General features: G+C 39.4%; 1 protein-coding gene across 6 annotated transcripts in view; it reads left to right on the top strand.

The window, feature by feature from the left end:
- The window catches only part of celsr2 (cadherin, EGF LAG seven-pass G-type receptor 2), a 94549-nt gene that overhangs the window by 4015 nt on the left and 65836 nt on the right, over nt 1-24698 (top strand). The window lies entirely within an intron of this gene.

Consider the following 24698-nt stretch of genomic DNA (forward strand, 5'->3'; position numbering starts at 1 on the left):
ATTTATATGAGCTTGATTTGCAGACGTCCATTGTGGAGATTTAAATAGCTGCCAGACAGAGCTTGTCTGTATCCTGTGGGATTCACACTCCAGCGGGCACACTGATCTTGCACCATAATAGCCCATTACAAGCCCCCCCCCTTCGCCTAAAATACAGCGAAAGACCTAATTGAATTATGGCAGCTTGTTTACACTGGGAGCTGTTGGTGTGTTTGGTTAAAAAAAAAAGCAATTGTGGTCTCACGTTGGCAGACGGTGCTTCCCTTTTAGGTTATCACTGCAGAAGAAATTGATCTACAACATTCCACGTTTAACAGTAGATTCCGATTTTTATCGGCCAATTCCGTGATTGTGTCTGCAATTTCTGTTGGAAATCATAGGCTCGAGTAAATAGAAGTTCCTTATTGGCTGAAGTGCTGCGTTAATAGGTCCAGCTTGTAACCCATTCCACATCTCTACTGAACAATGGCGGCCCATTGCTTTTGTCTTATCCACTTGTCTTTGTCCGTTTACGCATTTCACCGGGAAGGCCAAGTGTTCCCAAACAGGAGACTTTGAGGCTATCCACACGTAAACTTTTTCATGTCAAAACAGCAAAGTATTTGATCATTTCAGCCTTTCATCCACACGGAAACGGCGTTCTGGGTGAGCTGAAGCTGTGTTTTTTGAAAACTGCTTCCAGAGTGGGAAAATCTGAAAATGCCAGCTTGTCGTTCTCGTACAGGCGGCCGATCCGCTGTTTTACAGAAACGTCACGTGACCACAAATGAGCTTTGACGATAAGCCAACATAAAATGTGATTATTTTGACAGACATGACTCACCCCAGTCGACATTCTCCTGATATTTTGTTGTCTTATTCTCTGAAGTGAATCGTAGAAGTAATTCCACTTCGTCGTACGTCTAGATGAGCCTTGGAAAGCGGAAGAAGACACACTTATGCGCATGCATTCTTTCTTTGATGTGTCACGTGGATCTGTCTGCGTGTCTGTTTACAGCGCCACATGGAGGTGTGCCTTGTGTATTACATCCTTTTCACCCAGTGATCCGTTCCCGTCCGGATGCAACTATTTACTTATGGTGTGGACGTGAATTTTTTTGAACGCGGCCAAAAAAAAGCCAGAGAACGTTGCTGTGTGGACCGGGCCTTTAACGACAAAGAGGGTTTTCAAGCGCTATCGTGAGGCTGCTACACTTCCTGTCCCTCACCCAAAGTGTTTTGTGCGGGAACTCGGTACACCTCTGTACCGTGTTGAATGTTCTGTAGCAAAACAATACATGTACAATTACAGTGTTCCCTCGTTTATCGTGGGGTAGAGGTTCCCACAATATTTTTACAATTATTATATATGTTTTAAAGCTGTAAAGCCCCTCACCATACACTTTATACACTTTTCTCAGACAGGCAATAACATTCTCTCACATTTCCTTCTTGTTTAAACACTCCTCAAAAGAGTTCAAACCTTTTTTTTATTTTAATGATGAACCTTAATGATCAAAACAAGAAATTATGAATTCACTCACGCATATTTCACTCCTGTGAGCGCGCCTTTTTGTCCTGGCGCCGTTGCGCTGTACTGTAGCGTTTTTGTATCCTTGCTAAAACATAATCCTGCGGACGAACGGAAGATTCATTTACAAGCTAGCAAGCAAGCGAGCTAGTGATGACACAGGAGACACGGCAGGATGGCATGAAGGAGATTGATTGACAGTGGTCTACAGCCAATCAGGACGCAGGAAACAATGGCCCGTGCAGACAGACGAGAGAGGGAAGAGATAGACACTCAACTTCCCACAATGCAATGTGCCAGGCCAGGCTCGGCCTGTAACGTCGTTCATATGCTGTAATTTAAAAAAAAAAACACCAAAAAAATCTGCGAAACAGCGAATCCGTGAAAGGTGAACCACGATAGAGCGAGGGAACACAGAACAACCCCAACTATGACACGTTCTTTATTCTATAACCTTCTTAAAAATGTGAAGAAACTAACTGCATTCTTCCTACGTCTTTTCAGACATGTTGAATTGTGTCAAGTGTTCCTCGATGTGTGCTGTTGTCTTGTGTGTCCAGTACGGACAAGGTGATGGATGCGTGTCTTTACTACTAGTGATAAATTTTGCATGTCAGCACAAATTGCAGAGTTTTCCTCTTTCGGAAAACGCGAGGGAGCATGAATTACACCCACAGCGAGTGCTGCAGTGGGCGCTGCTGTAAATCTGCCTTCTCTTTGACCTTGGCACATGCTGAGAGAAAACACTCAATTAAGAGATTGGACATGAAGGTTAGATATAAACAGGAACAGCGTGGATTAAAGATGATGAGCACCTTGGGATTTGATTGACAGCAACGTGACGCTCTCCTATTGGCTCACGTCTTGACAGTGTATGGTGAGCACGACTCGTCGATAGCATTGATTGGAGCCTGTTTTGTCTCTCCGGACATACAATAGTCAGTTGTCGATTCACAGGCAGGCACTAGAAGTCATACCGGGCTGCGACAGCTGTGACTCCACCGCCAGCCAATTAGAGTGCCTGTCTCCCCGCGGGTCCCGCACCTGCTGGAGTATATATATGTCAAAAAGGGTGGGGATTAAGTGGTGGAAGCTGATGGTAATGGTTCCGTTTATTTCCAGCATGCTTAACAGAGTTAGAATATAGAACATTATTTGGATGTATAGCGTGCACACAATAGGGTTGGGTATTGTTTTCGTATTATCTGATACCGGTGCCACATTGGTACTTTTGAAACGATGCCGATGCTGAAACGGTAAACCTTTGTGACAGAAGTTGAACAGAATGATAATTTAGAATACTTTAATAACATAAATAAAATGATAACTAAGTAAGGGTGCACCCATTTTTTCACTTCCCACCCGAACAAAACAACAAAACAAAACAGATTACTGTCGGCCACAACGGCGCCAAAAGAATATCAGCAAACGTCACCGTCTCCACACATGCACTGCAGGCGCCCTCCTCTCTCCGCACACACACACACACACACACACACACACACACACACACACACAAGCGCTCAGCCTGACGTGTTCACGGTTTCACAGACATCATTGGACAACACAGAGCTTTTAACATCACACGTTAACTTCCGGGTCGCTACATTATTTTGTGTGGCGTTCAGGGTTTGTGGTGTCTGACTGTTTGTGTGGCACGACAAACACTTGTTGCAGGTGGCTGAGTCTCCATTCATTTAGCATCGAAATGAGGCACCGCTAGCTACTTTTTTCGCGGTTCGGTTGCAACCGTACGTCGGCGCCGGTGCTATTACGATGCCAAGTTTTGGTCTGCATCCCGAGTAAACAAGCAGCAAGGAAAATATGTCAGTGTGCTAGGAAGATGAGCTCCTCCTTTAGATGAAGTTGACCCCAATTTTCAAAGCCTCCGCACACCCGCCCCCCCTTCAGGGACCTCCCAAGCTTCCGCCATTGTCTTCCTCTTCATGCTGCTGTTGAAGAGGCCCCTTATGATAGACGATGTGCGATGGACTCTTTTGTTTGTAGTTGGACTGTGATTAACAGTCTGCTCTCCAGCAGGGAAATGGTTTGAATGAAACTTCACTCGGCTAATAAGCCTCTTAAAGTCAACTTTGCCGTTTTGTCATTTTCACCTTGTGATTAAAGCCCGTGAATGATTTAAAATGGAACATCTCATTTACATACAATTGTGAATGATGGTGATTTTAATTTTTCCATTCAGCAAATGGATATACAGTGGAACCTTGGTTAGCGTCCGCCCCGGTTAGCATGTTTTTCAGTTAACGTCAAAAATGTACACCACATTTTGATCACGAAAAAAAATCTAAGAAAAATCTATCATCATCTCCCTCGCCTATGGCCGAACCGATTACTCCATTAACTGAAACAACAAGCTTTCAGATTAATCGACTAAGAAAATGATCATGATTGTATTTTTGTGTACATTTCTTGTTTTGCTGAAGCTATTTGACAAACATTTAGATTTTTTGTATTATTTAACATTATTTTAACACAACTTTCAAGCGGCAACCTGGTGTTCGTGCACTCATTTGCTCTGTCAGTTCAAATCTTCTATTTCTGAATAAAGAGGCGGAAATTAAAAATGTGTTTTAAAAAAAAAAAAATTCGATTCATCGAATAATCAAAAAAAATAATTGACTGATGAATCGGTTATTAAAATAATCGGTAGTGCAGCCCTAGCTGAGATGCAATTTTTTCCTAAGAAATCTATTTATCTTCTTAGCATGGCTACATGTGCTGCTTTACAAAATATCAAAGTGGCAAAGTTGCATCCTTTCATTTTTCACTATGTGGCCCTGGCTGGAAAAAGTTTGGACACCCCTGGCCTAGAGTGAGTGTTGTAACGTTTGAATGATGTCTTGAACGGCCCCACCCCCTCAAGTAATGTAGCATAAATTAGCCAGAAGAGAGGATTTATTGAGTTTATTTGGACTTGTGATTATGTTTCATATCCAAAAAACAATGATGCGGTGCTCGTTATGTGAACAAGCAGAGGAAAAACGACAAACAAGATGAGTAGAAAGCCGTAATGGGATCACCGTCTTTGTCATCAACACAATTTGTGCTGCTTTAGCGCTGTGAGGCGTCATAAATTAGTGATCAGCGTATAATTAAGTCAGGCTGCGGCGGTGTGTGTGTGTGTGTGTGTGTGTGTGCGTGTGTGTGTGTGTGTTTGTGTGTGAGTTGTCATGTGGAATGGAAGTCAAAGTCTATCAAATAAATCCGCTCATTTCTTCTTTTGTGTTTGACAGCAAGAGAATTCCGGTCACACCGCCACAGGCCGAGAGGCGGGTTGTCATCCGCCGGATTAAATTTGCCGCATCTCTTTTGCCGGGATGTGTTGGATCAGCGTCGGGGTACTCCGGGCTCAGCTGCCGTTCCCGAGCCCGCGTGCGGCTGCATTAATAAGTGTTTGCATTAGACGCCAGAGAATGTCCTCCCCTTGCAGCCTTTATTATCCCTGCTCATTTCCCTATCTTAGCGTTATCATTCTTGGGTCGCACGTAGCGACACATAAATAATTTATACATTAGCTCGAATGTGCAACAAGGACACTTTGTCCTCTGTTTTAATCCTATTCAGAGGACATATTGTTGAAAATGCCACTGCAGATATTTGGCAAAAACGCCTCATCACTTCCAGTAGCGGCAGGGATTGTTTTGCACACTTGAAAGTGGATGCAGACTCAAATGCTTCCTTTTCCAGGCAAGGTTAGGCACACCTTGTACAGGCGGGCCTCAGTTTACGACGTGCTGTGCCTCCTGGTTACGAACGTGCTCCCCTAAATTGATTAAAAAAAAACGCAATTTTGGTCCATAAACTTACATAAATGAGTTAACGTTTTTCACTCCCAGTGGCTGTGCGCCAAAGAAAAGGAAAGCCATCACCGTGGAAGTGAAAGTGAACATCATAGGAGGCGCGCCCACCAATATTGGCAGCTCTTCTCCTCCCAAAAACTAGACCAGTGGTGTCCAAAGTGTGGCCCGAGGGCCATTTGCGGCCCGCAGCTGTGTTTTTATTGGCCCCGTGGCACATAGAATTTCACAGGAAAAGTGAAAAAAAAAAACACAACAGCAAAAACTGACAAATCTGTATGAGGGGACGATATCGGGGAATTATGACGTCATACCGATAAATCCGATAACATTAAAAAGAGCTCTGATAACCAAGAATTAAAAAAAAAGACTCCGATGAGGCGATACTACCCATACTGTGCGGGTGAGCAAATCAAGCGCTCCTTATTTCTCCAGCCTGTCGTCGACTTCCCCTGACTTCCCTAACTTCACTTGTAAACAAACATTCACTTTAAGAGGAAAGCCTTATGCCGCGGCCTTTGAAAATTGCAAAAGGTCTGCCAGAGACCTCCGTGACACCGGCTGCTTGGAGCGTGTGGCCGAATACAGTGCACCTTGCTGGGCCACGACAGGTGGCTCCTTTCGCCCATTACTCTGGTTCTCCTGATACTGTAGTAGGGACGTGGTAGTAGTCATGTCGTGATATTTGATTAGGACGAATCGACAGGTACAGCTGGTCAAATCCTAATTTGTTCCTCCAGATGTGCACAAACTGCAGTTAAATTTAGATTTAGAAAGTAGATCTAAAAAAGTTATCGGTTATCGGTACCATATCGGTCTTCAGAAGCAGAAAGTTACCTGTATCGGTATCTGTTTGCAAAGTAAGTTTTACGAGAATATCATCGTGGAATTGTGAGGAAATTATGAGGGAAGATATTAGTAGCATTAGTAGTCATTTTAGTAGCAGAAAGCTGAAATATTCAAGAAAAGTCAGAATTTTATGAGGGAAAAAAAACAAACAAATAAAGTTGTCATTATTGGAAAAAAAAGGCATAATATTATGGGAATAAAGAAATTATATTAAAAGAAGTAAATTTGCAAAGATTATTTAAAAAGAAAGCCGAAATATGTTTTAAAATAAAATTTAAAAAAAAATCATTGTTTTTTTCTTGTAACATTTTGACTTCATTCACATATGATAACTTTACCCCCAACCTAATCTAAAAAATGACAATTTATTTAGTTGTGTTTATTTCTCATAATATTCCAAACGTTTTTCTTTAATATTTCAACTCTATGCTACTTAAATGACATCATTTTTTCTCATAATATTACAAGTTTCCTCTCTTAAAATTGCTACTTCTTTCTCGTTAGAATATAAATATTTTGACTTTATTCTCATACAATTATAGCTGGGGTTTTTTTTACATTTCTGCTGTTGTATTTTGTTTATTTTATGACTTTATTCCCACAATATTATATCCCATAATAACTTAACTAACTTACATAATAACTTTTCCCCAACCTAATTTTCCAAAAGTTACAACTTTATTTTGTTTTCTCAGTTTTTTATAATATTATGACTTTAAAAAATAACTTTTTTCATTAATATTTCAACTCTATCATACTAAAATGAATTTTTTTTTCTCATAATTGCGCTCATAAAATTGCAACTTTTTTCTTGATAGAATACGACTTTTTTTCTCTTAATATTTTGACTTTATTCTCGTAGAAATTACAGCTGTTTCTTCCATTCCCACTGTTTTTTACAAGTTTATTTTATGACTTTATTCCCAGAATATTTTGACTTTATTCTCAGAATATTAGAACTTTTTTCCCAAACAAATTTTTCAAAAATGACAACTTTAATATGTTTGATGTGTTTTTTATATAATATTCTGATAATATTTTTGATATTATATATATATATTTTATTATAATATTATTATTATAATATTACGACGTAAAAACATAACTTTTTTGTTTAATATTTCAACCGTATGCTACTAAAATGATATTAATTTTTTCTCATAATACCTAGCAAAACTACCATAATACCAAAGTTTGCTCTTAATATTTTTTCTTTTTAAAATACAACTTTTTTTCTCTTAATATTGTGACTTTATTCTCGTAAAAATATAACTGTTTTTATCCATATCTGCTGTGTTTTTATTTTATGACTTAGAATATTTTGACCTTATTCCCATACGATTCTAACTTATTCCCCAACCTTTCAAAATGTTCAAAAAATTGTTTTGTTGTTGTTTTTGTTTTGTTTGTTTCTTATAATATTCCGGCTTAAAAAAACCCATCTTTTTTCTTTACTATTTCTATTTTATGCTACTGAAATGATTTCTTCAGAATATTACAACGTTATTCTTGTAAAATTACGACTTTTTCTCTGTTAGATTACAGCATTTTTCTCTTAATATTTTGACTTTATCATTGTAAAATCACCGCTGATTTTTTCATTTTGCTGTAGTTTTTTAAATTTCTTTATTTCTTTTTTTTTCTTGTGAAATGACTGTATATATTTTTAGAATATTTTTGACACCCCCGACCTCACATGACAACATCCCGAGCAGTCGTCGTCTTAACACAGCCACACATGTATTATTTCTAATATTTCAGCTTTATTCCCTCAGTACTTGCATTTTGTTCCCATTCGACTCCTGTGTATCATCCCCATACTGCATATACAGAATACTCCTTTCCGTACGTACTTAATGCTTTTGCTTGTTGTACAGCCAAGATGCACCTGGCAGGTGTTTTGTTCAGCAAAAAGAGACTTGTGTTACTTTAAATATTCAGATGCTGTTTTCTCCCCACCTTGTCGTAGGAACGAGATGTTGTTATCCTCATGTAAGACAGTGCAGCGTGGCTGGAATTCCAATGGGAACACGCTGTGCACAGCATGAGTGTCATTTCATTACGATCCATCCAAACTTTTGAAGCTGCCTGTGACGGGACTTTCTTTCTCCTGGTGTGACTCCTCGCCGTCATATAATGACGCCATATAATGGAGTCGTGCACTGATTGATTTACTCTATTCTCCAGTGTGAATGTGATCGTTCATTCCCTGCCAGTAGTCACTGTCATGAGCCCGTTTATGTTGATGTTTACTGCAGATATTCACATTATGTAATACAAGGGGTGTCACGCCAGTCTGGGGTGTACCCCGCCGAGGCAAGCTTTTAACAAACATTTTTAGAAAACGAAAAAATATGACCGGATAAAGAAACTTTTTTATTGAACTGCATCACAAAGCAAATGTTTGTTGGAAATGTTTATTGTCCCACAAACTGAGGCTAAACTATGTTATTTTTTTGGCGTAATTTTAGTGCTTTTTTGTTTTCTTTCAGCGTATGAACGCTGTTACAAGAAAAATTGCATTGTGAGAAGTTGAGTGTTGCTGTTCTACATGGATGCTTTAGCACGAGGAGGCGGTGTCTCGCTCTCTCTTCTGTCTGCACCGCCCATGGTGTTCTGCGTCCTGATTGGCTGCAGAGCATTCGTGCCGTCTCCTGTTGTGGCCATCGCTGGCAAACTAGCTAACCGTATGAGCAGCTTGCTAACCGCCAATGAACAATAGAAGAAGACTCTGAACGCTGTATGGTTGCACGTTTTTTCCCCCACCGACAAAACCCACAATGTCGATGAAACGTTCTGCACCCAAGAGGCAGAGGGAACCAGCTATTGCACAAAAAGTTGGCCTTCTGGACATGCTGAAGGAAGGTAGAAGTTGTGACTGTAGGGCAGCATTTTGGAATAAATGAATCTTTGGTTCATGGAGTCGGATGAGGAGGAGGAAAATACGACGGCAGGAGCAATATGTTTTGTCTCACACTTTACAATAAGTTACACAAAAATACAGTTGTTACTGAGGAACTAATGTGAACTAATGAGGAACTAATAACTAAGGCACATAAATTTAGACTAGTTATTGAGGAACTAATGAGTAGAGTAGTTACTGAGGAACCAAGGTACATAAATTTAGAGTCGATACTGAGGAACTAATGAAGAACTAATGAGGAACTAATGACTAAGGCACATAAATTTAGACTAGTTATTGAGGAACTAATGATTAGAGTAGTTACTGAGTAACCAAGGCACATACATTTGGAGTACTTACTGAGGAACTAATGCGGAACTAATGAACTAATGAGGAACTAATGACTAAGGCACATAAATTTAGACTAGTTATTGAGGAACTAATGAGTAGAGTAGTTACTGAGGAACCAAGGCACATAAATTTGGAGTAGTTACTGAGGAACTAATGCTGAACTAATGGACTAATGAGGAACTAATGACTAAGGCACATCAATTTAGAATAGTTATTGAGGAACTAATGAAGAACTAATGAAGAACTAATGAGTAGAGTAGTTACTGAGGAACTAAGGCACATACATTTAGAGTAGTTACTGAGGAACTAATGAGTAGTGGTTGGGGTTAGGTGGGTTCATTCCTCATTAACTACTGTAATTTTTTCTGTTTACCGTTTTTTTCTACTGAATTAAGGGTGTGATACACAATGTGAACTATGAACGCTAAAACATTGACTATTAAAAAATATGTGAACGTCCCTCCTTTTTTACTTTCCGGACGGTGCAGTGGGGACGTTAAGTTGTGTGTCACATATTTGTTGACTGGTGTTTGTTTGGCACCGTGAGTGAGGTCGTTGTTGGGATCGCTGCATGTGAAAAGCTATTTAAATCATCCAAAAGTTGTCTCAGCTTGACTGACTCTGACTACCTGCAAGTCATGTCGCCAGCTTGTATGTTTAAGGTTTAAATACTTTGGAAGCAACTGGCGGGCCGGATTCAAACGCTTGGCGGGCCGCATGTGGCCCCCGGGCCGTAGTTTGCCCATCTCCTGGTCTAGGTGCTGAACCGGTGCACAGAGTGAACTCTCTTCCTTACTGAAGGTGAGAGGTGAGCAAAACAGACACCCAAGCGCACGGCGATATATGGAGGCTGGCAAAATGATCATTTCATTTTCATTTGATTACCGGATTTATTTATTATTGCGAAACGGGTTTTTTCTGAACGAGAAATGTTGTCAGGTTTTAATCACCCCTATATAATATGCGTGTTAAAGTTCCCAAATGATAATATTTTGTGAGAGGTCCCACAATAGTGTGTTGCAAATGTGTGGTCCAAAATGTAGCCCGGATGCCAGAACACTCGGTTTTGTGTGTCTGTAGCTTTAATGCTGATGAGCTGTGTTGGGCCACGCCTGCCTCCAAGAAGCGATGTTGTGCACTTTATCCACTTTTTACATTACACGGATATTTTGCAGAGCTGCAGGCTGCATTTTAAGATGCATAGTGAAGCCTGAAGCCGTATACGGTGGCATTAAGGAGCGATTACATTTACGTCACAATTTAACAGCGACATCGTTTATTTGAAGATGTGTAGCGAAGCCTGTATTTGGACAAAGCTTTCTTCTGTAAAGTGGTGGGCGTGTCCATGGGGGCGTGACCAATTGAGGCCCTTTTCTCTCAAAAGTGGAGCAAACAAGTGACGGAGATGATATACTAAATATACAGTATATTACTTTTCATGTTTGGTGCTATAGACATCACGTTACATTCTTTGAGTCAAAATATTGATATCACGGTATCGATACCGCTGGAGATCAGTACTGAGTGATGACCATTTAATGGCATGTGCAGCACATGATGTATGACAGGGGTGTCCAAACTTTTTCCAGCGAGGGCCACATCGTGAAAAACGAAAGGATGCAACTTTGCCACTTTGATATTTTGTAAAGATACCATGAGAAGTTGAAAAAGTCTATTATTCGTATCAACTTTGCTCTTTGTACCATTTTTGCTGTTGCTGTTTTTTTTTTAGGATTTTCCAGTCTTTCATTTTCTTTTTGTAATATTTTGACTTGAATTTTTTCCATAATATTATACCCTTTTTCCCTAACATGATTTTTCAAAAATTACAACTTTATTTTGTTTGTTTCTTATAATATTACGACCTTTAAAGACAACATCTTTTTTCTTTAATATGTCAACTCTATGCTATTAAAATTACATTATTTTCCCCCATAATGTAACAAATTTGTTCCCAGGAAATTTAGTTTTTTTCTCATTAGAGTACAACTTTTTTTCCTCTTAATATTTAGTTTTCTTTGCTTCTCATAATGTTCCGATTAAAAAGACCTTTTTCTTTAACCTTATTGCAACTTTATGTTACTAAAATGTTATTTTTCCTCTCAATATTTCAATGTTTTTTTTTGTAATATTTTGACTTTATTCTTCTAAAATCACGACTGAGTTTTCCATTTTCTTTTCATAATATTATGACTTTATTCCCATAATATTATAACTTTTTCCCTAACCATATTTTACAAAAAAATTACGACTTTGTTGTTATAATATTATGACTTTTAAAAAACAACACATTTTTCCTTTTAATATTTCAACTCTTTTTTTGTGTTAAAATTTTGAACATTTCCGCTGTTTTTTTTTTAAACTTTCCAACTATTGCAACTTTCTTCTTCTCGTAATTATGATTTATGAATCACAACATTTTCCGTAATCTAATAAAAAAAATGATAGCTTAATTTGTTGTATGTTGGCTTCTCATAATATTATGACTTTTACAAAACAACCAATTTTTCCTTGAATATTTCAAGTCTCTGCTACTAAAATGACATTATTTTCCTCATATTATTAAAAATTTATTCTCATGAATTCTCATTTTTTATTCTAATTTTTCTGTTAATATTTTGAAAATTACAGCTCTTTTAAAAAAAAAATCCAACTATTTAAACTTTCTTCTTCTTGTAATTCTTACTTATGAATTATTACACATTTTCCGCAACCTATTTCTCCAAAAGTTATAACTTTATTTGTTGTTATGTTTGTCTCTCATAATATTCCGATTGAATTATTTTTTTTCTTTAACCTTATTTGAACTTTATGCTACTAAAATGATGTTGTTTTTCCTCGTAATATTTCTACGTTATTCTCGTAAAATATGAACTTTTTTTCGTAAAATTTTGACTTTATTCTTGTAAAATTACCACAGATTTTTTCCATTTTTGCTGCTGGTGATGTTAGTTACTGAGGAACCAAGGTTCATAAGTTTGGAGTCGATACTGAGGAACTAATGCTGAACTAATGAAGAACTAATGAGGAACTAATGACTAAGGCACATAAATTTCGACTAGTTATTGAGGAACTAATGATTAGAGTAGTTACTGAGTAACCAAGGCACATACATTTGGAGTACTTACTGAGGAACTAATGCGGAACTACAGTAATGAACTAGTTAGTTTTTAGTTACTTTTTTTTTTTTTGTTAAATTATATTTTTGCAATGTGCTGCAGGCCAATGAAAACACAGCCGCAAGCCACAAATGGCCCCCGGGCCACACTTTGGACACCCCTGATGTGTGCTCCCCCCCCGTGTATTGATATGACATAATGTCTGAATGATGATATTATGCTTCTGTATAGTCATTTAACTTCTGTGTTGCTATCTGGCTGCATAAAATGACTCTCACCCTTGCAACCTCCACTGTTCCCTCCCATCATTTCCCAGCGTCCCTCCCGCCCTTGTCTCCTCTGCGTCTTTTTTGACTGTTGTCCCCCCGCCCTGCCCCGGACCCTCCATCTCCACCCTCCCTGTCCTGTGAAAGGACGAATGCCTAAGAGAAATGCTTTGTTAAGCGCCTAGTTGTCATGGTGAAGCCAGCAATGCCTGAGAAATTCCTGGTGGGTGGGGATGAGGGTTAGGGTACCCCCCCTGCCCCCCACCCTTTTGTGGAGCCAAGATGCGGGGGGAGGGGAGGCACATAAAGTTCTAAAGAGCAACTGTCCCCATCTCGTTCATTGGCAGTCAAGCATGTCAGGTTTCCTTTCGGACCCGCGCTGCTCCGGGACACGACTTTTTTATTAGGGCGTGCGGCGAGGCGGGCGTCACCTGACTGCCGGGTATAAACCATCTCCAGCGGTAACAGTTTAGACTTCAGAGGCCTCTGTAAAGCACCTCTGACCTTCAAGCTCCTGTGCTGCGGCCTTTTGAAGCACTCGCGGGGTATCCCCTTTCTTGCCCCCGGCTTGTTTCTCACTAGCGGGACATCCGCTCGCTTCTCTGCGCTTGGCTGCCTCACGCGGGTCCTGAGGGAGGTGGCGGTTATGACATCACCTATATAGGCCGTGTGCGTTGTCCCGCATAGGCCTCATCCTCCTAGCAGACAAAGGGAGTGGCCTCCGTGACTGTCTGGGGCGGCACCCTGGCACCCTCCTGTCTTTGTGTCCACTTGTTGCACCACTGCTATTGACTGGACAGTCTAATGGCTGCACTGTGCTGTGTTTTTACAACATTTAAATAGTCCACGTTGTCGCCCTCAGTCTCCTCTTGGACTCCTTAGAGCAGGGGTGTCCAAACTTTTTCCAGCGAGGGCCACGTAGTGAAAAATGAAAGGATGCAACACATTTAGATATGCCAAGACGTTCTATATATTTCCAGAATAAACTGCATCACTTTGCTCTTTTGCCCTTTTTCCCCCCCATTTTTGCAGTGTTTTTTTTTTTTTCCCAAATATTGCAACTTTCTTCTTAATCTTATAAATTGTACAGTAATTGTAATTGTAAATTGAATTCTCATAATGTTATGACTTTATTCCCATAATATTTTCACAGTAGTTCCATAATATTATAACTTTTTCCCCAAGCTAATTTTTCAAAAATGACAACATTATTTAGTTTTGGTTGTTTCTCATAATAGTACGACTTAAAAATATAGCATTTTTTCCCAATAGTTCAACTCTATGCTACTGAAGTGACATTATTTTTCCTCTTTCTTGTTAGAATACACCTTTTTTCTTTTAATAGTTAGACTTTATACTCATATAATTACAGCTGTTTTTCTCTTTTCTGCTGTTTTTTTTTTAATTTTCTGATCATTTTATTCCCATAATATTTTGTCTACATTCTCCTAACATTACAACTTTTTCTGCAACATAATTTTCCAAAAATTGCAACTTTATTTGTTGTAAAAAAAAAAAACGTCTTTAATATTTCAACTGTATGTGACTAAAATGCCTCATAACATTATGACGTTATTCTCCTGAACTTTCTTCTGAACTTTCTTCAACTTTTTTTCTTTTAAAATTTGGATTTAACTCTTTAAATTATTGCAGATTTTTTTTTTTTCCATTTTTGCTTCTTTTTTTCTTCTAAATTACATTTTTAGAATGTGCCTCGGGCCAATAAAAAAACTGCCGCGGGCCGCACTTTGGACACCGCCGCCTCAGATGCAAGGGCCACTTTGATATTTTGTGTATATTTTGCTGAGAAGTTGTTTATATTTCAAGACAAAAAATGCATCTCAGCTTTGTGGAAATAGGTTTAAAAAAGATGCTTATTATTATTATTATTATTATTATTGATTATTTATTTTCCAAATATTTCAACAATATTTTCAAATAATGTTTGTAAACTTTCTTCTCATAATATTATGACTTCATTCCCATAATATTATAACTTTTTCCCCAGCGTCATTTTCCAAAAATGTACTTATATATATAATTTATTATATATTTATTATTAATATTTAATCTCCTAATATAACGACTTAGAAAAAACAGAAATCTTTTTTATAGCGCAGTCAAAAATAGCACCTTAAAGGCGTTAACTCATTTATTTCATGAATTACGTCACATTTTTTAGCGTAATTAACGCACACGAGTCACAGCAAGCCACGGCTCTCTGTCACGACGACAGACGGCGGTGCAGTGAAGCTCCGCACAGACTCACACAGACTCTGACGCTCTTTTCTAACTTTATTCTGACCTGAACGCATCAACAGCAGTGCAATTGCCACACCATAAATGTAACTCCAACTCACAAACAAACACGTCTCGTCCATTCGTCATTGCAACAACACTTCCTCGTTGTCACTAGACAGACAGCGAGATGCATTCATGGACACTCCGAATATCACAGATACATCTTTATTATGTGTGTATGTGTGGTCTGAATAAACAGAAACACAAAGAAGATCAATCAGTGGGTATTCTGATCGCTCACTTTCTAATGCGGAAGTGAAATCTGCTGCATTCAAGTAAGCTCGGAATTCTCAGGAAATTCACTCAAAACATGTGAATTCAACTTAAATGACGTGGTGTCTTTGAACGCAACTCCTCATTGCTCATAACAACACAGTTATTCAAATGTTCTGCTACGAAAGAAACCAGCTGGGTAAATCGATTTTCAGACATGTTTGCCTTGTCTTCACTTGATTAAAATTATCAGTTAATTTGGCGCTGTTACATACAAATGTGTATATTCCCGCCCTGTTATTTACCTTTCTTTCCATAAAATACAGTAAAAAGTGGCATATTTCAGACATGGTGATTAATCACGATTAAGTAATTTGCAAACCGCGATTAATCGGACAAAAAATTGTAATCATTTAACAGTCCTAATTTTTTTATATTTCATCTATATGCAACTAAAATGACGTTTTTTTCCCTCATAATATTAAGGTTTTTTTCTTGTTAGAATATGACTTTTTCCTCTTCATATCCTGGCTTTGTTCTCGTAAAATTACAGCTGTTCTTTTCCATTTCTGCTGTTGTTCTTCTTCTTCCTGTGATTCTTTTTCTCGTAATGTTATCACTTTATTCCCATAATGTTTTCGCCTTATTCCCATAATACTGTAACTTTTCCCCCAAGCTAACTTTCCAAAATTGCAGCTTTGTTTTGTTTTGTTCGGTTCTCATAATATTACAACTGAAAAAAACTCTGTTTTTTTTCCTTTAATATTTCAACTTGAATGATATTATTTTCCCTCATAATATTACAACGTTATTCTCATAAAATTACGACTTCTTCTCTTTTTTATCTTAATATTTTGACTTAATTCTTGTAAAATTACTGCAGATTTTTCTTTTTCTTTCTTTTAGAATGTGCTGCAGGCCCCAGCTGCAGGCCATAAATGGCTCCCTGGCACCCCTGGCATGTAGTCAACGATACGTTTTTAAATAAGTTGAATTTGGATTTTCTCCTCAATTTATCCAGAGCGAAAATGATAGAGCCAAATGGTGACTGCTGCCCTCTTTAGTGCGACATCAGTGCGTAGAAAAAACAAAAATAAACACAACTGTTTTGTGTATTTGGACAGGACAGTGACAAAATGGTACAAACAGGCTGAAATATGAACACACCGTCATGTAATAACTGCTCCCGAAAGGACCGGAATGTCTTTTTTTCCTGGCAAGGCCAAGCCCTGTTGACTTTTCGTGACTGCAGCCGGTAGTTTCTGTTTGGCAGCATCCGAAAATTTGTTTCTGTACCTTGTAATCAATCAGTTAATTAGCATTTGGGCTAGACTAGACTAGATTTACTTCCTCTTGAGTGTTAATTTTGGATCATTCCAAGCTTGTAATTATATGGGAACAGTCTGAGGATGGAAGAAGACCCTCAAAGACATTTGGGATGAACTAGAAGAGAAGAATGGCGTCTTGTAGAGTGGAGCTGCAAAGGAACGTACCGAGTCCACATTTTCTTCAATTCCTCACTTGTGTGTTGTCCCAAAACTTTTGTCCACACGGTGTTATTTCCCCGCAGTCCCCAGCTGAACTCAGGCAGTCACCGTGGCAAGTAAACGCATCCCAACACCCTGAACGTGACAGCGTCTGATTATTTAACGGACGGTTAGCTTCACGCTGCATTGCTCCCATTTAGCGTGGAACCAGATTGAGATTTCACAGTGACCTGGTTCCGTGTGCTCGCAGCTCTGCGGTGTGAGCTGTCAACTTGTTAGACGGCGTGAGGTGTGAGCGCACGCTAGCCGCGGCGATCTCTTGACCTGGACGGAGGGAGGGCCTCGCATTGATGGTGACGGGAGGACGTCACAGTCGTCCAAACAGATGGTCGCTTGGGGTTTCACAGTTTGCCGTCTCCACTTCTGTGTGTGGATGCAGGTTGTACTTTTCACTTGTAGTACATTTGGCAGAGACAATGAAAGAAAACTACACTACAAGTACATGCTGGCTCAGTACAAGTATCACTACTACTTCTATCATGCTGTATCAAAATGCCACAACGAAGGTCTCTGGCAAACCTTTACAGTACAGTCATCCCTTGTGTATCGCGGGTAAATTGGTTCCAGACCTGACAGTGATAAGTGAATTTCTTCAAAGTAGGAGTCCTTTTTAAAAATTTAATATTTTTGTAGTTAGAGCAAAAAAAAACAGTTTACGACCTTCTAAATATGGGTTTTAACATGATTAGAGCCCTCTAGACGTGAAATAACACCCCTATAGTCACCTTTACACTCCATTACCCATTATAGTAGACAAAATTAGAGAAAAAAAGACAGAAATAAGAGTTGTGCTTATGTGTATTGCTGTAAATGTGTTCCGGTGCTAGGGGAGCTGAGTAAAGGGGGCAGACAGGAAGTGACATCAAGGGTGCAGAGTTGAGTTTTATCTTGGCGTGGGTTGCGTAGCCCGTGGGTTGCGTAACAGTAGCCCCTGTTAGAGATTATTACGCCTGTTGTGAGATCATTCAAGCCTGCAGTTAAAAGCCTGTTGTTCTGTCGATCAAGTCTGGTGCTTGTGTGTCTCACTCGTGATCACAGTAACATTACTGACACCTAGTGACCAGTATCGAATACCACATATTAAGGGTGTCACAAGATCTTTCGATGTGTCTGCAATAATAATTAACAAATTAATCGCACAATAAATGAAAATGAACCTAATCATTTTGCCGGCCTCCATATATTTGCACGTGCATGCGCGTCTTGTTTTCCTCGTCTCTCGCCTCCAAACAGTCAGGAAGAGAGTTCACTCATTGCATTGGTTCAGCACCGAGACGCTTCATAGAACAATAGCGTTCCATAGACCAGCGGAGTGAGACCTCTCGTGACTCATACACTTCCTTTGTCTCTGTGGGGGGAGGCGGGGCCGCTAGCATACACACATACACAGTGCAGCAAGGGAGCCTCCCGAGGAGCAACGCAAGATAGTCTACTAGAAAGAAGGGGGAAAAAAGATGATTGCAAAGCCGCACGCCGCAGCCCCCGTATGGGAATAATGATACTGAGCAAAGTGAGCACTCAGCTTTTTCTGAAAAGTACCCAACTTCCGATGGCTACAAGGGAGCGATTTCGGAACTATACGGAAGGTTGAGTAGAGCAAACATACTTTCAAGTTGATGAAGGCTGAACTACAAACTGAACGACAGCTGCTAGCGTCGTAGATAACTCGCTGCACTGGACAGCGAAAGGAGGAAGCCGTTCTCAGGTGGGGATTACATGAAAGAGTCGTTCATACAAATATCACAGCATCTATACAGCATCTAGGGAGCGTTCGGGTTTAAAAAAACGAAAAAAAAACGTCTTTGGTATTGAACGAGTAATAATAAGCCATATTAATTTTAAAAAAGCATATTTAAGCACGTATCTTTTTTTAAAAATACTAATAATAGGTCGTATTGGTGGACTCTATGTTGGTCCGTTGTGCTGAAGAGGGTACTGAGCCTCTAGGCAAAGCTCCCACCTATGGTCATCAGCTTTGGGTAGTGACCGAAAGGACAAGATGGCCGGTACAGGCGGCCGAAATGAGTTTTCTCCGTAGGGTGACTGGGGTCTCCCTTAGAGATAAGGTGAGAAGCATCATCATCCGGGAGAAACTCGGCGTAGAACCGCTGCTCCTCCGCATTGAGAGGAGCCAGACGAGGTGGCTCGGGCATCTGGTCAGGAGGTCCCTGGGGAGGCAGACAGACAGTCCCACTATAATGTGTTTAAGAGCAACGGCAAACAAATGTATGATAAGAGCGAATGGAAACACTGCAGATGGCCATCGGTTTGAACCTCATGCTCGGCCACGTCCCCTGCATTCTAATAGTGTCTCTTCGCTATTGCGCTGCCAGCGGTTTTGTTTGATATGCAAATGTTTCGATTGCGAGAGTCCACATGGCTTTCTGGGGTGGGGGTGCACAGCAAAAAAAAAAATTAAAAAAAATCTGTGGAATCTGTGTTATTTTCCCCGACTCTGCAGGAAAGCGTCACCGGGGGATGGCGAGGACGGCTCAGCAAATGAGTACGAATGGCCAAGAAAGTCAGCTGGGGGGGGAGCAGTGGGGGAGTGGATGGGAATCCTTGACGTGACATTGAGCTGCGACTGTCAGCATTGACTCTGCTTTAGGCTTTATTTGTCTGCAGAGGCAGATAAAAGCCACCAAACAAGGTTGGACACAAATGGATGTTATTTGAACCACATTGCAGCACAAACAAGTGCGTGTGCGTATGTGTGTGTGTGTGTGTGTGTGTGTGTGTGTGTGTGTGTTGATGGCACATCCAGGCTCAGATGGAGACAACAGCAAATGTTCTGTGTAGGAGTTGGAACATGCCGTCTGCTTCCCCTCCTGAGGATAAGAGTGTTTTTGTTTCACCTGAGCTGTCGGCGTGAGCGTGAACTCGGTGGATGTCGGCCAACAGCGAGTAGCAAATGTTGTTGCCGCATCTTTTCAACATTTCCAACCCGCTAAGTGGCGGTTTTAGATGTCAAAGCACGTGCCTCAGCACCAAACCCTCCCGTGTTCCTGTGAATAACCAAAGTGAGTCGTTGGAAAATGAATACAGAGTCGGATTGACTGACTCACAACAACGTGAGCGCTTGTCGACGTGGTTTTCCTCCATTTGTACATATTTTTATTCTGATTCTTGTGTTTTTATATGATTATTTTGTACGCTCATCTGACAGGTACTGCGTTCATTTCATTCTTAAAGTTTTGTACACGCGCAAATCTTTCTTGCGGCGGTTAGCAATCGAAAAAAATCAAATGAAACGGGTGCATTTTGCTAGTGGTTGCGGTAGAACCCAGGTCAATCCTGCCGTGCTTTTTAGCTCGATGCTTGCTTTGCACTGAACAGGAAGTCACTGTGTGCACATTGTAAAGCTGTGGAACGATACTCATGAGCAGGGACCAGTTGAAAAATTTCAAGAAGGTTCTTAACTCATTCAAACCAAAGACGTGTTTGTCCGCTTTTATAAACCCGGACGCCATACATACGTGGCAGCAAGGAGGAAGTGGAAGAGCGTGGAGGAGTGTAGCGTGCAGAAGGTTACGCATTTTGGTTTGGTTTGGTTTGGTTTGGTTTCGTTTATTTGAACATGAAGGTTACAATGGAATACATCTCGTGAATCATTCTTTGACAGTTCCACATGTCCAAAAGGAGTAGGAAGAAGCAAAGCTTATTTAATCCTACCCCCCCATCCATTCTACATCTAGTACAGTACATGTAGTTCACTTCCTGGATTCCATGTCATGTTTTCAGTGATAGTCAGGATAACACATAATAGATAACGGTGAGATAGCCCTCCCCCCCCCCAAAAAAAGAGAGAACATTCATAATAATGATAATAATGATGACAATACTAAATAAATAAATAAATAAATAAGAACAAAGCTTTTTTTTTTTTTTTTTTTAAACACAACAAGGAAAATTATATATTTAAAAAAAATAAATAAATAAATGAAAATAAATAAATAAAAATAAAATTTAAATAAACAAAAAATAAAATAAAATAAAATAAAATAGAAAATAAAAAAAATAAATAAAATAAAATAACAAACCTGACAGAACAATCAGGACTCTTCTGCCTTGTATTTAGCAAACATCAACTGCTTGTATTGTTTTTTGAATTTGCTCATCTCTGTACATTGTTTGAGTTCTTTACTCAATCCGTTCCATAATTTAATTCCACACACGGAAATGCTGTGGGTTTTCAGCGTTGTTCTCGCATATAAATGTTTTAGGTTTAATTTTCCTCTAAGATCATATTTCTCCTCTCTGATTGAGAAATACTTGATTAGATTTTTGGGTAACGAGTTATTATTAACTTTATACATTATTCTAGCGGTTTGAAAGTGTACTAAATCTGCGAATTTTAATATCTGTGATTTTAAAAATAAAGGGTTTGTATGTTCTCTATACTTGGCATTATGAATTATCCTCACCAATCTTTTTTGCAATACAGTGAGTGAGTGAAGATTGCTTTTGTAATTATTTCCCCATACCTCCACACAATACGTTAGATATGGTAATACTAAGGAACAGTACAGAGTGTGGAGTGATTTTTGATCAAGAAGATATTTTGCTTTATTCAATATAGAGATATTTCTCGCCACCTTTTGTTGTATATATTTAATATGAGATTTCCAACTCATTTTTTCATCTATTATAACCCCAAGGAATTTATATTCTTCCACTTTTTCAATATCCGTTCCATTAATTTGTATTTGGTCGTACGTGTCCTTTCTACTATTACCAAATAACATTATTTTAGTTTTACTTAAATTCAGAGATAATCTATTCTTGTCAAACCATGACTTTAATATGACCATTTCATCCTTGACCTTTTTAATGAGTTCTTGTGTGCTTTCACCAGAACAGAAAGCAGTGGTATCATTGGCGAATAAGACCAATTTTAAGTTGTTAGTTACTTTGCAAATGTCGTTAATGTACAAGTTAAACAGTTTTGGTCCCAGTATGGACCCCTGTGGTACTCCACACGTATTGTGTAGACTCCCAGATGTATATTCTCCTAGCTTTACAAATTGTTTCCTGTTTTAGGGACATTTGAACGCATGCACACAGTTCAGTTCCAAATGTGAAAATTGTAAATAGTTCATGGTGTTACGTTTGTAAATAAATTGTTATTTTGATATCAAACAACCCCTTTTTGTGTTGTTTATGTTGGTATAGTTGTTTAGATATTTGAGCTGTCACAACAGCAAAAAAGTGTTTGTGTCAAAGTGAAAGTTATGCTTGAAGTGTATCTTTTCATAAAAAGCTGTTTTTCTCCCTTTTTTTAGTCGGGAACTGATATTTTCCTGAAACTTACCTATGTTCTCCTGTTGATTACTAAAGAACGGAAAAAGGGAGAAACAAACTTATTTTTCTGATGAAAGACGAGAGTCTAATCCTTCTTTTGGTAGGTTCCATGTTTATATAGCCATACAACACAATATTCTGTGTGCCTTGAAAGATCAGTCAAAATCATGACCGGTACTGAAGGGGTTGTCTTTTGAAAAATGTCTGGGATTGAATGAGTTAAGAACGTTCTAAGTAGAGCTTCAAAATGCAAAAAGAAGAAATGGGAGTGAGACAAAACATTTTTTGAGGAAGCAATTTATTACAAACAAGCATTAAAGTGAAGTAGGCTGTTCATCAACTGATCAAACGTTTAAGACCATAGCTAAAAAAAAAAAGTCCTGAACCCCTCCAAAACAGAAATAAAATGTATAAAAAAGGAGTGAGTAATGAGTAGCTGTGCCATTCTTTTTAATCAGATGAAAAATGGTTTTGGACATGCTTGAGGCCAGTGTTTCCAGGAGGCTAGTGGGAATGTTGCTCCAGGTGGGGAACATGGCTTCATGGAGTGCATCCACTGTCTGGAACTTATGTCTATTTTTGTAAACTTCCCTTGTCATCCATCCCCAAATGTTCTCCATTGGATTTAGATGAGGGGAACACGCAGGATGGTCCAAAAGAGTGAGCTTATTCCTCTGGAAGAAGTCCTTTTTGAAGTGCAGCGTTGTCCTGTTGAAAAGCCAGTCATTACCACACAGACGAGGGTCTTCAGTCATGAGAGATGCCTCCTGCAACATCTCCACATAGCCGGCTGCCGTTTGACGCCCCTGCACAACCTGAAGCTCCATCGTCCCATTGAAGGATCATTATGGCGCCCCCTCCATGGCGCCGAGGATGGTCCCATGTCTTGACGGACAGCCAATGGGATCCTCCAGCTGAGGGCCGGTGACATTTTTTTGGGTCTACCGCTTGACTTTTTTGTTCCATGAGCCTCAGGATGTTTGAAGACGTTTCAAATGACTGTCTTGCTGCGTCCAACCTCAGCAGCAAAGGCGCGCTGCCAGAGGCCTTGCTTATGCAGCTCAACAATCCCACCACGTTCAAAGAGAGAAAGCTTTTTTGCTTTTGCCATCAACAGATCATGACAGTGTGAACACCTGACATTAAATCACATTTACTCCACATTTTTGCCAACATTTTGCCTTTTAAAGGCTGTGCTCTTAAACGTTTGATCAAATGATGAACAGCCTATTTCACTTTTATGCTTGTTTGCAATAAATTGCTTACTCTAAACATTTTTTTCTGTCTCACTCCCATTTCTTCTTTTTGCATTTTGAAGCTCTACTTAGAACCTACTTAAGATCCAACAGAGCAAAATGTACATTCTTGCAACATAATGGAGTCGGACTTTCTGGAATGAATTCATGTCGCTAACGAAGGTTCCAATGTATTTTTAATCGTAGGGTCTTTTGACACTTTCATTTCGGGCTTAGTTGTACATATTTTATGGCAGTGATACAAAAAAGGTCTCAACTTTTGCACTTCTTGTCCACCTGCGCTCAATGCGATGAAATGAAATATGATTTAGGCATCTAACCAATGAATCCTGACCAGTATAACAGGATTTAACAAACAACTACACTTGACTGGAAACCTGTGAGTCATTTCATTAGGCTAAAACGCTCCCAAAAGAGTACTACTGATACTAATACTTGTACTTTCTGTGCACAGCAGTTGTATGGTGGGTGGTGGTGGTGGGCTGCCAGCCGTTGCTGTTCGAGTCAGGGGGTCAGGAAGAGGGTTGCAGAGGGGGGCGGGGTACAAGTAGTGTAATGAGATGAAAAAAACTAAAAACCTGCCTCCACCCACGTTTATGGCCCCCCCTCCCCGGCAGCCCTTCATTCACCTTTCAGCACGGTTCATTCACGCAGCAACATTTCTTTTCACAGCACAGATTCAGCTGCTAAAGTTAGGTGTCATTTTGAACTAAACGCGGATAAAAGAATGTGCAGAGCTTTGAAAAACGGTGTCAAAGTGCAGCTTTTTAAACGCAAGCACCTCCACCACAGAGGCAGTTCCAACCGGAAACGGGATATTGAAGAACCGGTGAAAGTTTGCGGATGATCCGGACCACCATCTGGATTCTTCATTAAATTCTTGATCTGCATATTACCTGTGGTTTTATTTTCATAGCCTGTACATATGCCTTCAATTCCTGGCCGTCTGCAGTTACGGTAGGCTTGTTGCATCGCACAGTAGAATAAACACTAGGTTTGATTGGGATCGGGACTTTGCTCTGTCTTCTCCACCTCTCGTGGTTCACCTTGCACTTTTTCCCACCATATTTCTTTCATATTGAAGAACTTTTCTGCAGCTTTGACAATCATTTTTTATTTTTTCAGTCTTATTTTTTGCTTGTTGTTGTGCAATTGATAACATATGCAAGGAAAACTGTGTGTATACATATATATATATATATATACATATATATACATATGTATATGTATATATATGTGTATATATATATATATATGTATATACA

Source organism: Dunckerocampus dactyliophorus, chromosome 8 (genome assembly GCF_027744805.1).
Source record: "Dunckerocampus dactyliophorus isolate RoL2022-P2 chromosome 8, RoL_Ddac_1.1, whole genome shotgun sequence".
NCBI lineage: Eukaryota > Metazoa > Chordata > Actinopteri > Syngnathiformes > Syngnathidae > Dunckerocampus > Dunckerocampus dactyliophorus.